A 15,994-nucleotide genomic window follows, 5' to 3' on the forward strand; every position below is an offset into this window, starting at 1 on the left:
TCAAAGCAGCTTCGAGAAGTATCAAGCAAGTTCACGAAGTAATAGAGTAAGTTAGGTTCAAGAAGTAAGAGTAGGTGTAATGTGTCTCTTAGTCAAAATTACTATTTTACCGTTAATACCATAATAATAAAAAATTGCATGTGTAATTAAATAACTGATCTAATAGCTTATGGTTGTAATGGTGCTCCATGTATTTCCTTTTTAACCATTGAATGTCATAACATTTCTACCGGGTATCTTTTAATTTTTATTGTCATAACCTACATTTAGGCATATAATAGTTTAATGCTAAATTGTATGGTATTAAGGTTACATTGCAATGTTTATATTTATATGTTGTTGATTTGTTGTGGGTTCCACTAGTTAATTTGGGTGATCCAACGAGTACTCTCTAACCTTCTAGATCTCTTACGTGGCAACCTCTTGTTGAGATCTGTGTGCCATTGACGGTTTTTATCCGCTTCGGGATCCTCACTAGATCAACGATGGATAGTATTGTTTGTTTGATCGACGGTAGTGTGAGTTCAAGGGTTATTGAGGTTAGTCGACTCGCTCCTGGTGGTTCATTATGTGACTTTTAAGTTGTGTTCTTTGTGTTGCTAGCCCGATGGTGTCAACCCCTCTGTATGATTCTAATGGCGATGTCCGTGGTCGGAAACTATCAAGGAATAACCCAACATAGGTAAGGTTCCTTTTTTTGCAAGGTTAATTCAACTTTTGCACTGCTACTGCCCAGACTAGGGCTTACATAGTGGGTTTTTGGACAAGGGAATCTGTCAGCGAACTTTTTCTCTCCACAAGGAGTTGGTTGCAGAATTTAGTCCTCCTTTCCATCACTGGACTGAGGTAATTTCATCTTTTTCCTCCATTACTTACTGAAATTCACAGTTCTGGTTGTGGTAGAGATTATTTGTCAATACTAAGCCATTTTCTTTGTACTGCCTTCTTTGGACAAGAAGGAACTCCCTTGCGTGGCTCCATGATGCTACAAGTGTACCGACGTATACAAGAAGGGCTCCAATCATTCTAAGTTGGAGGTTATATGCTTTAGTAAACCAGCTCGCCCTTGTATGTACTCTATGATTCCATTGTGAATTTACTATTGTCACAAACTATCTTGTTCCTTTCTTAGAAATGATTTTGGGTTTTTTTTTTTTTTAGCCTGCGCGACTTTATAATGGATTGATCAGGTGCTCAAAATTATGCTCAAAAATCAAAGTTGATAGAATGGTGTGGGACCTAAACAAACGAGTAGTGCTCGTCATCCTGAATTCGGCGCAACGCGTTTCATGCGAAATGAACACCGCATGGCTTCAGAAATGTGTTTTGTTCACTTTAGCAAACAGGTAAATTTTTAGAAAAAAAGGGGATAGCCTAGTGAGCAGTCTGTACTGTTGACTAGGCTGCCCAGTTGTGCTAACTGTGAAACTAAGGTGGCAACGTAATCTCATCAACGAATGGTTGAGTGTCATGTGGCGTGTTCGTACAAGCATGAGTTGGCAGGATGCTATTGGTTGAAGGCTATATAGGTGGACCAATGAAGGGGCGACACATGGCAAACCTGGAGGTTGCCATGTGCCCTATCAAAGGTTGAATAAAATTTTATGTGGGGAGGTTGGGGTCAAACCCACGGCCTCACCCACAACAGCACCAAGATTTACCGCCACGCTCACAGGTTGGTTCTTAACTAACATATCGCAAGCAGGTCGGTGTTAATGAATCAACCCCAAAACAAGTCAAGGTTGCAATGCGATGATCACAATCACACATCGCAGAAGGGAGGTGTTACTGAATTATCCCTAACAGGATCAGGTTGCGATTGCGATATCGCAATTGCATATCGCACAATTCAAAGTTTTTTTATATGTTTTACTGTGGCTCCTCCGACTGTGATATATCCCGGATGCGATACAAGTTATACAACAATTCATAGTTTGTCGGGTCCACAGCTTATCACAATACAAATCGCCCACACTGCGTTCACAAACTGTAAGACCCACCGGTTCCCACCAATTGTGATTTGTGATGGGATTGTCGGTGTCGATAGTTAATGACCAGAACCGCCGGCTTAACCACTGGACCTAACCACCTTGCATGTGACCACTCAACCTTAACCATAAGATAGGTGGGTTCGTTGGCGGGGTAGTTGGTGGGACCAACAATTTTGGCAGAACTGCCAGAATTAACTCCAGATAATGAATTTAATTGGAAGTTAACCACATTTAGAGGAGGAAATTGTGGAAAGACTGGCAAAAGTCATAACTAAGGTAGTTTTTGACCAAAGGAGGAGAAGAAAGAGGTCGGGGTACCATTTTGGAGTATTCTGGACTAATTGGAGTAGGTCTCAAAAGCATTTGAGCATTGTAAATACATCGTTTTACACTTTTGAGCATAACAGAGAGGCCCAAGCCATTGGAATCTGGACCAAGGAGACGTAGCCCAAGAGGGGTGAACTCCTTTATCATGTTCCTGTTGTAATGTTTTTTTGATGATGTTCTGTACATGTTTATGTTGTTGTTCAGTCTCTTATTTATGTTAAATTTCTCATAAAATTAACATAAAAACTCATCATTTCACTTGCAAAAATTCATGAATCCTTAAGCACAATGAAAGCATTTTGTTTCTAATATGAGGAGGAGAGCAAGGTTGCCACAATCTCCAACACCAGTTCAACCTTGAGTTGCAATTGAGACTCCAGAGATCATGTCTCATGAAGGAGAACCTACAAACATGACAGAAGATGAGAATACCTTCATAAAGACTTTCTTTGATATGACAGAGATGGTGAAAGTCCGTTATGAAGAGAAGAGTACTAGGTTGCAAGGGGAAAGTTCCAAACCTCCCAAAGGAGAAGTTTCTTCAAGAGGAGGTAATGGAAATGGAGACAAACCTCCACCCTCTCCACCATCTTCTTCATCTTCTTCTCCACAAGCATCTTCACCTTCTTCCACTAACACAACCCTTACTCATACTCATCATCATACTTCAAAAGGAACTGGTAAAACTTGATGTTAAATTTGAGCTTCCCATGTATAATGGTGAAGTGAATGCAAAGAATCCTGATAATTGGATTCATTAGATGGAGATCTATTGTAGGATTCAAAACCTTCAAGAGGATGACATAAAGATTCAGTTAGCTTCCTTGAGAATGGAGGGTGCAACACTAGTATGGTGGGAATCAAAGACCCAAGAGGAGATTAGAAAACACGATAAGATCTCAATTTCCTGGAATGATTTCATTGCTACAATCAAAAGACAATTCTACCCTCTAGCTTATATGCAAAAATCCATCATGAATTGGCAGAACTTTAGACATCTTAAAGGTCAAAATGTGAAAGATTACACCCAAGAATTCAAAAAAAGGTCTTTGATGTTAGGTGTAGACTTGCAATCACAGGACACATTGATGAAGAACATAGGGGGTTTACACAGTTCCTTAGGCATACTATCTTAATGTTTAATCCCAATAATCTAGATGATGTGTGTGTGCAAGCCACTCATATTGAGGCAAGAGGGAAAAACACCCCAGAAGAAGGTAGTAAAAATACATTTAAGAGTAAAGGAAAGGAAAAGGCTTTCAAAGGGAAAGGAAAGAAAAATGTGTATATAAAAAAAGAATGAGAGAAAATTACATGCAAACATTATTCCAGAGAAGGTCATGATGAAGCTCATTATTGGAAGCTTCATCCTGAAATGAGACCAAAGAGAAACAACAACAAGGGAAAACAAAATACAAATGCAACCACTCAACATGATTTGGGATCCGATTCGGGCGATGAAACTAAAATCACAGCCATGGGGTTAAAAGGAAAAGAATCCATTGCTAGCATTAGTTCTTCAAGCTCACAAAATGAAACTCCAAACGAAAAGAGGAGAATAGAACTTTTTCACATAAGGGTGATCTCAAAACATAACAAGATTGATACACTTTTCGATAGTGGATCCCAAGCCAATATTATCTCTGAAAACATTGTCAAAAGTTTAAACTTGGAAACCATTCCACATCATAAACCATATCCACTTGGATGGGTGTGTGACAATGCGCAATTGAAGGTTACTAGAAAGTGTAAATTGAAATTCGCCATTACTGCAAATTTCATAGATGAAGTGGAGCTAGATGTTGTGCCAATAGATATTTGTGGCCTAGTTTTGGGCATTCCGTACCTCTGTGAAAAAAAAGATATCTTCCATAGACATGAAAAAAAAATATCATTTATTCAAAGATGGAGTAGAATATATCTTGAGAGCTCATAGCAAAAAAAAAAAATATTTCGCTTGCTAATGAAGGGCAGATGAAAAGACTAGTGAATTCGAGTAAGAATTTTATGCTTCGAATGATCAAACCCAAGAATGATGCTGATAATGAATCTTTTAAAGGTTGTGATTCAAATTTGAAATCTGAATTGGTTGACGTAGTTAGCCAATCTGATGAGATGCTTCAAGAACCAAAGGGATTACCTCGCAAGAGACGAATCCAACATGAGATACAATTGCAGAAAGATTGTCCTCTTCCTAACATTGGCATGTACAAGATGTCAGTGATGGAAAGAGTAGAAATTAAGAAGAAAATTCAAAAGTTGTTGAATAAAGGGATCATTAGACCATCTTCCTCTCCATGTGTTTTACCTATTGTCTTGGCGCCAAAGAAAGATGGAACATGACGCATGTGTGTGGACTTTCGTGCATTGAACAAAATTACGGTAAAGAACCATTACCCACTGCCTAGAATAGATGATTTACTTGATCAATTGAAAGATGCAAATTATTTTACTAAGTTGGACTTAAGAAGTGGCTACCATAAAATTAGAATAGCTGAAGGAGACATTTGGAAGATATCATTCAAAACAAAACAAGATTTGTTTGAATCATTGGTTATGCATTTTGGTTTATGTAATGCTCCTGCTACATTCATGCGTGTGATGAATGATGTGTTGAGGCCATTTCTTGATGAGTTTTTCATAGTCTACTTAGATGAAATCTTAATTTTCAGTAAATCTCATGATGAACATGTCATGCATGTAAGAAAAGTACTTGATGTCTTGAAAAAAGAATAGTTGTATCTTAAGATGTCAAAGTGCGAGTTTGGAAAAGTGTCTTTAGTTTACTTGGGTCATATTGTTGGAGGAGGTGAGTTGAAAATAGATCCCTCCAAGATTGATGTCATTGTGAATTGGCCAAGGCCCAAGACAGTTACTGAGGTAAGAAGTTTTTTGGGAGAAACTCAATATTAGAGGAAATTCATTGCTAATTTTTCTCTTATAGCCGCTCCTTTGCATGCCTTGACAAGTGTGAAAAAGGCTTTTCAGTGGGGAGACAAACAGCAAAAGGCCTTTGATGCATTGAAGGAAAAGATCAGTACAACTCCAGTACTTGCACTTCCAGACTTGAGATAGTCATTTGAGATTCATATTGATGCTAGCAACTACACCATGGATGCAATCCTCATGCAACATGGTAAGCCTATATGTTTTCATTTAGAAACTTTTAATGGTACAGTGATTAACTATCCTACATATGACAAGGAATTGTATGCATTGGTGCAAAGTGTGAAAAAATGGAAACTGATCCGGATCTTGACGGGAGGCCCCCAAGATCTAAAAGATTGAAATGGATCTTGGGAGGAGAGACCCCCAAGATCTAAAAACTTGCATTTCCAGAAGAAAAATAGGAGAATTCCCAATAAACAAAACCACAAAGAAACTTTTTATTAAAACCCACTGATCTGGATTTAAACATGAATGCAAAAAAATACACAGATAACCAGATACACAAAGATGCAGTGGAAATAACACTTCATTTCATTAATGGACAATACTGAAATATGCTTACAACCAGAAATGGAAATAAACCAGCTAGGGCGATGGTAGCTTATCTCTGGGAAGAGATGTGGTCGCTAAATGCCTCTGAACTGTAAAGGCTACATTGTGGCAGACAATCTGTCCTTTTACAAAATGTGACTTGTTACTTATAGTATTTTTCAGTTACAATACCATGGGTCAATTCCATGGGTGAAAGAATACCATGAGTGGATTTTACAATACCATGGGCGGATGCCATTTACAATACCATGGGTAAATTCCATGAGTCGATGAATAATATGGGTGGATGAGTACCATGGGTGGATTTTATAATACCACAGGCGGATTCCATTTACAATACCATGGGTAAATTCCATGGGTCGATGAATAATATGGGTGGATGAGTACCATGGGTTCATGCCATTTTCCATTCGGATCATTCCTCCCTCCTTAAGAAGCAATGGTCCCCATTGCGTAAAGTTCCCTCCTGCGAAGCCTTTGTGGAATATGAAGAGCCACTGAAGATAAGGGTTTTATGTGGTTAACCCAAAACCCTGATAAACAAAGATCCAAGGATAGAGATACCCTGTAATGCTTGTGACCAACTGTGATTCTGACAGTGTGCGACCTAGCAAATGGACTTCGATGACAAAGATTTTATGCAGTTGACCCATAACCATGATGTTGGTTGCTGATGAAGTAGCAGGTGCCTACATAGCCTGGGGTGGGAGGGCACGTCTCCAAATAACCCAAGCCGAATGCTGCTATGTTGAAATTGATGAATGTGAAGCAGGTGCCTACTAAAGTGGGGTGGGAGGGCACGTCTCCAATGGAAACCCACTCCGAATTCTGCTCCAAAGTTAAAATGGACATAACTCGGCCAATATAACTCAGAATATTTATTATAACCTATTTTTAGAAGCAGAAGGATCATTTTTCATCTTCCCCTGAGTTGGAAATCCTTATCTGGACACTCTAAAATCTCAAATTCGCACTGCAACTATTCCGCCGTCATAAAAGTTTTGAAAAATAGCCGATTTTAAATTAGTGATATCTCCCACATCCGAACTCCGATTCGACCCATTTTTTTTTGAAATTGGGTGATTTTTCGAGAGGAATCCAGATTTGGTATTTTTTTTTGTAAATTTTGTACCAATTGTTTTAGATCTGATCTGCAAAGTCGCCGCCCAAAAAATTTCCTACAAAAAAATGAAAAAAGAAAAATTCTTCCTGCTTGACCCAAGAAAGTGCTCTGTGGAAGTTGTAGCACATGCCTAAAGTTTGTTGAATATTGCTGCAAAATTTGAAACTGAAATATGCATCAAACCCTCATTCCCATGGAATCATAACCTACTCTGATACCGTTGATCCGGTTTAAACAGGAACGCAACAAATTACAGAGATAACCATAACATAGATATGCAGCGGAAATAATACTTCATTTCATTAATGGACAATACTGAAATATGCTTACAACCAGAAATGGAAATAAACCAGCTAGGGCGATGGTAGCTTATCTCTGAGAAGAGATGTGGTCACTACATGCCTCTGAACTGTAAAGGCTACATTGTGGCAGACAATATGTCCTTTTACAAAATGTGACTTGTTACTTATAGTATTTTTCAGTTACAATACCATGGGTCAATTCCATGGGTGAATGAATACCATGGGTGGATTTTACAATATCACAGGTGGATGCCATTTACAATACCATGGGTAAATTCCATGGGTCGTTGAATAATATGGGTGGATGAGTACCATGGGTGGATTTTACAATACCACGGGCGGATGCCATTTACAATACCATGGGTCGATGAATAATATGGGTGGATGAGTACCATGGGTTCATGCCATTTTCCATTCGGATCAGAAACACTACTTGATGGGTAAGGAAACATTCATTCACATTGATCATCAACCATTGCAATACTTGCAATCACAATCAAAGTTGCAGCAATCAAGGCACTTCCGATGGATGGGTTTTCTTTAACAATTCCACTTGGTAATCACGTACAAGAAGAGTATCTACAATAAAGTTGATGATATGATTCTAGGCCTATTGTTAGTGCAACTACTTTACTCAAGCATAATTCTATTTTACATGAAAGTTATATTGAGCAATATGCATTAGATAATGACTTTCAAAATGTTTATGCAAGCTTGAGTCAAGATAACCAAGTAGAGGAATTGGATTATCATTTGCATGATAACTTGTACCATCTTGGCAAGCTTTGTATTCCACAGGGAGAAAGAGTTAACATCATAAGAGAGGCATACACTTCTCTTATTTCTTATCATTTCAATGTAAGTAAGACAGTGGCACATCTACGGAGGTATTGTTATTGGTCTCATATGCTTGAAAGTGTGTCTCGTTTTATTAAAGGATGTTCATTATGTGCAATCAGTAAGCCTAGCAATAGGAAGTTAGGATTGTACACACCACTTCCGGTTCCTTCATGACCGTGGGAGAGTGTTTCTATGGATTTTATAGGAGGTCTTCCATTGTAAAAAAGAGGTCATGATTATTTGTATGTATTTGTGGATAGGTTCAGAAAAATGTGTATTTTGATGCCATGTAAAAAGCAAGTTACAGATGAACAGATTGCTCAGTTATTCTTTCAGAATGTTTGGGTGCATTTTGGATTTCCCACATCCATTGTTAGTGATCGAGATTCTCGCTTTGTTGAGAATTTTTGGTCAAGCTTGTGGAGATTCATGGACACCAAATTGAAAAAGATTACAACTTTTCATCCAAAAACAGATGGTCAAACAGAAGTGGTGAACATAACAATGATACATCTTCTTCGTGGGTATTGCACCAAGCATCCTAAGTTGTGGGATGAACATTTGAACTATATTCAACATGCTTACAAATGAGCCAAGCACTCTTCAACTCAAACTTTTCCATTTGAGGCATGCTTGGGATACTTGCATAAATCTCCTTGGGATTTTATTTTTGGCAAAGATGTTGCTATTGAAGGTCATAGTGACATAGACAAAGAAATAAAGTTCATTGAACAGATCCAATTTGTACACCAAAAGGTTCAAGGACAACTTGAAAAAAGCCAAGGAAAGTACAAAGAAAGGCACGACAAGTATCTTCAAGATCACAACTTCCAAGTCGATGATGAAGTTTGGTTTCACATTAACAAAGAGAGGTTCCAAGGAGAAGGTAAAAAACTAAAACCAACTAGATATGGTCCATTCAGAATTTTGGAAAAGATTGGTAACAATGCCTTCAGGTTGGATTTTCCTTCATATATGCAAATTTATTTTGTTATTAATGTTGAGAATTTAAGGTTATATAAGCCTTCTTTGGATGAAGTTCAAGGAGAGAATATTATAATTCCATCTATTGAAGTCTTTTCTCCAAAATTCCTTGATGAGCTTCATCAAGACACTATATTTGACAAAATAAAAAAGATATCAAAAAGGGGAAGTGTCGATTATCTTCGAGTGGGGCTCAAGGGTACAAATCCTTTAAAAGCCAAATGGATAGAGGTTGGAAAGGTGAGGGGACTGTACCCTCATTTGCTGAACAATTGAAAGTGATCTTTTGGGGTCCAAAAGGCTTCCAGTGGGGAGGAGTGATCAGGTGCTCAAAATTATGCTCAAAAATCAAAATTGTTAGAATGGTGTGGGACCTGAACGACCGCATAGTTCTTGTCATCATGAATTTATCACAACTCGTTTCACGTGAAACAGACACTGTATGGTTTCAGAAACGTGTTTTGTTCACTTTGGAAAAATATAAATCTTTGGAAAGAAAGGGGACAACCCAGTCAACGGTCCATATTGTTGACTAGGCTTCCTAGTTGGCGCTAACTATGTAGCTAAGGTGGCATCATAATCTCATCAGTGAATGGTTGAGTTCCATGTGGCATGTTCGTACATGCATGAGTTGGAGGGATGTTATTGGTTGAAGGCTATACAGGTGGACCAATGAGGAGGTGACACATGGAAAACCTAGAGGCTGCCACGTGCCCTCTCAAAGGAAGAATAAAATTTTATGTGGGGAGGTCGAGGTCGAACCCATGACCTCACCCACAAAAACACCAAGCTTTACCGCCATGCCCGTAGGTTGGTTCTTAACTAACATATCGCAGGCGGGTCGATGTTAAAGAATCGACCCTAGAACAAGTCAGGGTTGTGATGCGATGATCGCAATTGCACATCGCAAAAGGGAGGTGTTATGGAATCAGCCCCTACAGGATCAGGTTACGATTGCGATATCGTAATCACATATCGCACAATTCAAAGTTCTGTTATATGTTTTACTTGGCTTCACCAATTTTGATATATCTCGGATGTGATACAAGTTATACTATAGTTGATAGTCCATTGGGTCCGCTGCTTATCACACATCGCCCATGCTGTGTTCACAAACCATAAGACCCACTGATTCCCGTCGATTTCGATTTGCGATGGGGTTGTCGGTGCCGATAGTTTATGACCAGAACTATGGCCTTGACCATCAGACCTAACCACCTTGCATATGACCACTCGGCCTAAATCGTGAGATAGATGGGTTCGTTGGTGGGGAAGTTAGCAGGACCACCAATTTCAACGAACTACCAAAATTAACTCCAGATAATGCATTTAATTGGAAGTTAGCCATACTTAGAAGAGGAAATTATGGAAAGACTAGTAGAAGTCATAACTAAAGAAGTTTTCAACCAAAGGAGGAGCAGAAAGAGGATGGGGTACCATTTTGGAGTATTTTGGACTGATTGGAGCAGGTTTTAGAAGCATTTAAGCATTGTAAACACATATTTTTACACTTTTGAGCATAATAGAGAGGCCCAAACCATTGGAAGTTGGACCAAGGAGATGTAGCTCAGGAGGGGTGAAATCCTTTATCATGTTCTTGCTGTAATGTGTTTTTTATGATGTTTTGTACATGCTTATGTTGTTGTTCAATCTCTTATTTATGTTAAATTTCTCATAAAATTAACATAAAAACTCATCGTTTCACTTGCAAAAATTCATGAATCCTTAAGACAATTAAAGAATTTTGTTTCCAATCTAAGGAGGATCTTAGCACAACAATCTAATATTCTAAATCAGATCATGGATATATCATGCCTACGACATTACCCAGAACTGTATGCTGATGAATATTATAATTTATCTGAGCTCTGGGGTCTCTCAGCTTGGTTTCCTTTGTTCGAATTGCAAAGTCAGTTTGATGATAAGTTTTATTTTTTCACTTTATTTTATCCTTCCTGAGGGTTGACTATCTTACTATAATTGATAAGAGCATATGAACTTCAATTTTTTAATTCAAGTATCATTTTTCTATGGTTGTGTCTAGTTTGAATTCCATGATGAATCTCTTCAAAAAGAAACTAAATATCTTGTAAAAAGAATCATTGTTTTCAAGGCTTATGGTTAACTCATTTGTTTCATGTGCGAATTTCCTCTGGGTAATTTTACTTTGGACCCTAAGACCTCTTGGGAAAACGATGGTTTCCATGACATACTATGAAAATTATTTCTTTTCTAGTTTCTAGTGTATGCCCTTTCCTTGATTTGCGAGTGAGTCTTTTAAAAAGGCTTTTTATATGCTTTCACTACAGGAAGCGTTTTAATTTATTAGTGTACTCGGTTACCCATTAACCAGTGTAGTTGCATACACTTATTGTTTGATTAAGTTGCCCATATTCCACTGGTTATTAACTCTCAAGTAAGGATTATATTCAATTATTGCATACAGGTGGCATTGTGAAATAAATTGTATCCATATTTTCTTACATTTGATAATAATTATATAAATATTATCATGCAACAATATGTTTTCCAGTTTAATTTGGTACTATTACAGTGGTTTAGTTGCCTGCATTATAATTAATTATTGCTCTAAATTGGGTCTCTTCTATTTATAAGTTGTCTAAGATGTGGGAGTGTGCATCTTGTCTCTGCTTCCCAGCGGTAATGAGGCACTAACCCAACACCTAACCCAACATCTATGCTTCTCTTTTCAAGCAAGGGTTCTTCAGGATTTAAGCATTCAAGCTTATTAGGTTCTTTTAAGCAACTTAGCTCATCTCAATGTTTTCAAGATAAGCAAAGGTATAATTATTAACTAATTAGTTCATAATGCTTTTTTTTCTCTTTATAGGAATTAAATACATTTCTCTACAAGCTTAACATTATCATAGGCATGGGATTTTGATACTTATTTCTTGTCCTGAAATCCATGAACTACTAAACCAAGCAACATTCCTCCCAACCTTGAGACCAGTCTGATTTATTGCATCTCCCCCAGAGCCTGCTTCACTTCCATGGTAGTTTATTATATGACAGTTCTGTAGTGCTTAGTTTCCAAGCTATCTGGTCACCACCAGAATTAGCCCCCAACCATAAGCCTAAGCTCTCAAGCTCCAAACCCAAAAACCCTCACTAGCTCATCCAACTTTAAGGTTATTTTCTTTTTCTTTTTTTTGTCTCCCTCCTCTTCCCTCAGGGTCCCAATACCCTCTTAGCTTTTCCTTGGAAGGTTTTTCTTTCCATGGAGGAGTTTGGGTGAGTAACTACCTCACCCTAACTGTCCAACTAAACCTGAGTGAGCTTACTCTTGCATTTCTTCTTAATCATGGTTAAAAAATAAAACATTATATTATGAAAATAAGTTCAACATAGATTCACATATGTCCATTCTTTACTTAGCCGAATTAGCCCAAAATTAAAAGTAACATTTTTTTATCTACAGTACTTAGTAAATTATTTTCTAAAGTTTACTAGGGGGTCATTACATCTTCCCCCCTTGAGTGAAACACCACCCTCGGTGTTTATCTGCCTCTGAAAGAGACTTGGATAAGCTTATTGGATAGCTTGCTCATCTTTCCAGGTGGCCTCTTCCCGTCTAAAATTATGTCATTGCACATTAACCAAGGGGATAACTTGTTTTTGCAATACTATTTCTCTCCTATCGAGAATATATAGGGGTTCGACCATGAATTCCCCATTCGGTTCGACCTACATTTAACAATATCCCAGTTTAGTTTTCATAGTGCATTCTTTGAAAAAAAATGAGAAACAGTAAATTCCTTATTTGTTACACTACCTAAACATCTTGCCATTGTATTATGTGTCTAAGATCATGTATGTATTTTTTTAATAAAGAAACATGAAATACGTTATAGACACGAATATGGCCAAGTAAAGCTAATTGATAAGCTACTAGGACCACTCATGCAATAATCTAAAAGGGGCCACAAAATTTTGGGGCCAGTTTAGAGAAACCATTCCATCTCAAGTTGCTCCACCTGGGTTTCACCCTTAAGTATACATGGTCTCCCACTTGAAATTCTCGATGTAACCTTCATTGATCCATATAATTCTTCTATCGATATTGAGCGGCTTTCAAATTGGACCGTAATTTTTTTGTTGTAGCTTCCATGTCCTTAATCATATCAGGTCCTAACATCAGTTTATCTTCTAGACAGTTCCATTTGATTGGTTTTTGACACTTCCTCCCATACAACACTTCGAAGGGACTCATTCTCAATGAGGCATGGTAAGCATTGTTATACACAAATTCCACCAAATATATGTATTCTTCCCATTTTGTGGGTTGTTGCATTATGTATATTCTAAGCATATCCTCCAGCACCTGGTTTACTTGTTCAGTTTTCCCATCCGTCTGGGGATGGTAGGCGGTACTAAATTGCACTTGAGTGCCTAATCCTATGAGCAAAGCCTTCCAAAATGCGGAGGTAAACTTTATGCCCCTATCTGAAATAACCATTTTAGGAATTTCGTGTACCCTAAAAATTTCCCTCATGAAGATGTCAGCGATTTGTACATCCTTATAAGTTGGTTTGACCGAAATAAAATGGCCAAGTTTGCTCAATATGTCCACCACTACCTTTATAGAGTCATTTTGCTTTTTAGACTTCGACAGTCTGGTAATAAAGTCTTGAGTCATCATTTCCCACTTCCACTTTGGAATGGGTAGAGGATGAAGTAGACCAGCCGGGTGCTGATGTTATGCTTTCACTTGATGGCACTCCAGACACTGTGCCAGATATTAGGTTGTTTCTATCTCCATACCCATCCATAAGTAATATTTCCTTAATGTTGTGATTAACTTTTGGTAGCCTGGGTGTGCAGTATATGGATTCCTATGATATTCGTCTAGAATAAATTGCTTTACAACTTGCTGATTTGGTACATTTATGCGACCCTTGAATGTTAGTATTTCTTCATTGTCAACCTCATAACCTAGTTTCCTTTCATAATTGTTTTCCTACTTTTCCTATAAAAATTGATATTTGGGACCTTTTGCAACTGCTTCCCTTATCTGATTTGAAAAATCAATTTTAATCTTAGTAAAGGAAATTTTGTAGATATAGTTCAGCCTTCAACTTAAGGCATCAACTACCCTGTTTTCCTTTCCTTTCAAGTGTTTAATGTTGAAATCAAATATACTTAAAAGTTTGGTCCATCGCACCTGACGAGAATTTAGGTTCGGTTGATGAAAGAAGTTTTTTAGACTACTATGGTTTGTCATAAGAACATATTTCTTTCCCGACAGATTATGTCGCCAAATTTTCAGTGCATGAACTATTGCACTAAGCTCTAAGTCATAAGCTTAATAACCTTGTTCATAATCCTTTAATTTATGTGACTCATATGCCACCACTCGACCTTCATGCACCAGTACACCTCCAATCCGAGTTTGGAATGCGTAGGTACAAATTAAGAACTCATGGTATGTATCTTCTATCCTTAAAATTGGTGTAGTAATTAAGAGATGTCTTAGCTGATCAAAAATCTCTTGACAGTTTGTTGTCCATTTAAAGGCCTTTCCATTTTTTTGCAGGGATGTCAGAGGGTAGGCTACTTTAGAGAACCCTTTGATAAAGTGGTGGTAGTATCAAGCCAATCCTAAAAAGGAACGGATATCTCTTACATTCTTTGGGACATGACACTCCATGATTTCTTTGATCTTCTCCGGGTCTACTGCTATGCCTTTTTGAGTGATGATGTACCCTAAATATTGTATTTCTTCCTTATAAAAATTTCATTTATTGTATTTTGCATACAGCTAATGCTCCCTTAAAGTCTGCTATGAGTGGAAATCCCATTCATGAGACTTATGAATGTAGCTGGGGCATCAGTCAGTCCGAAGGGAAAGTATACAAACTCGTAATGTCTATAGCGGGTACTCAATGTAGTCTTGTATATATCCTCATCCATTATTCTAATATGATGATACCCTGATCTTAGATCAATTTTAGAAAATAATTTGGCTCCTTTGACTTGATAGAACAGATCGTAAATTATGGGAAATGGGTATTTTTTTTTTACAATTGTTTTATTTAATTACCAATAATCGATGCATAGCCTCAGGGTGGCATCTTTCTTTTTAACAAAAAAAACCAGGGCTCCCCATGGAGCTACACTAGGGAAAATGTAATTTTTTTCTATCAATATTTGAAGATACATTTTTAGTTCAATGAGCTCAAGTACACTCATCCTATAAGGTGTCTTTGAAACTGGAGCAGCCCCCAGAATTAACTCGATAGTGAAATCTATATCTCTTTTGGGTGGTAATTCCAGTATTTCCTCAGGAAATACATCTATAAATTCTTGAATTATTGGTAGATCCCTTAGTTCAGTGGGTGCCCCACCATCTTTAGCATAACCTACCTGCACTTCATAGATGCAAAAAACCTACCGCAAACATTGTCCCAGCTAAGAGACAGTGATTGGTCTCAACTGTACTAGTCACACAGTATTCTCTTTACAATTCTCTAGCCAATCCATTCCTATCAGGACATTGTAAGATCCTAATTGTAAAACATTCAATTTTACTTTAATTATTTGATCTGCTAACTCAATAGAGAAATCTTCTACCTTAGCCCCTACTTGTCTCTTAGCTCTTATGGCTAGTTGAACTAGCCAAGGGATTTTAAATTTTTGAGTTTGCAATTAACACATTTCTACTACTCTAGGACTTACATAATGTAAGTTGGCACCAGGGTATATCAAAATTGAAACATTATTCTTAAACATTTTACCTTCTATTTCGATCATGCTGGGCTGATAATCTCCCTGACGATCTTCCAATGTTGCATTGATTTTTGGTATGCTTCTAGCTATTTCTCAGACTGTTGATGCCTCCTGCATATTTTCTATTGGTTCCAACCTCCCATGATGAGGATAGTTCTTAACGTAATGTAGTCCTC

Source organism: Pinus tabuliformis, chromosome 3_2 (assembly GCF_031772625.1).
Source record: "Pinus tabuliformis cultivar Carrire ecotype Pingquan chromosome 3_2, CPIR1, whole genome shotgun sequence".
NCBI classification, from domain to species: Eukaryota; Viridiplantae; Streptophyta; class Pinopsida; order Pinales; family Pinaceae; genus Pinus; species Pinus tabuliformis.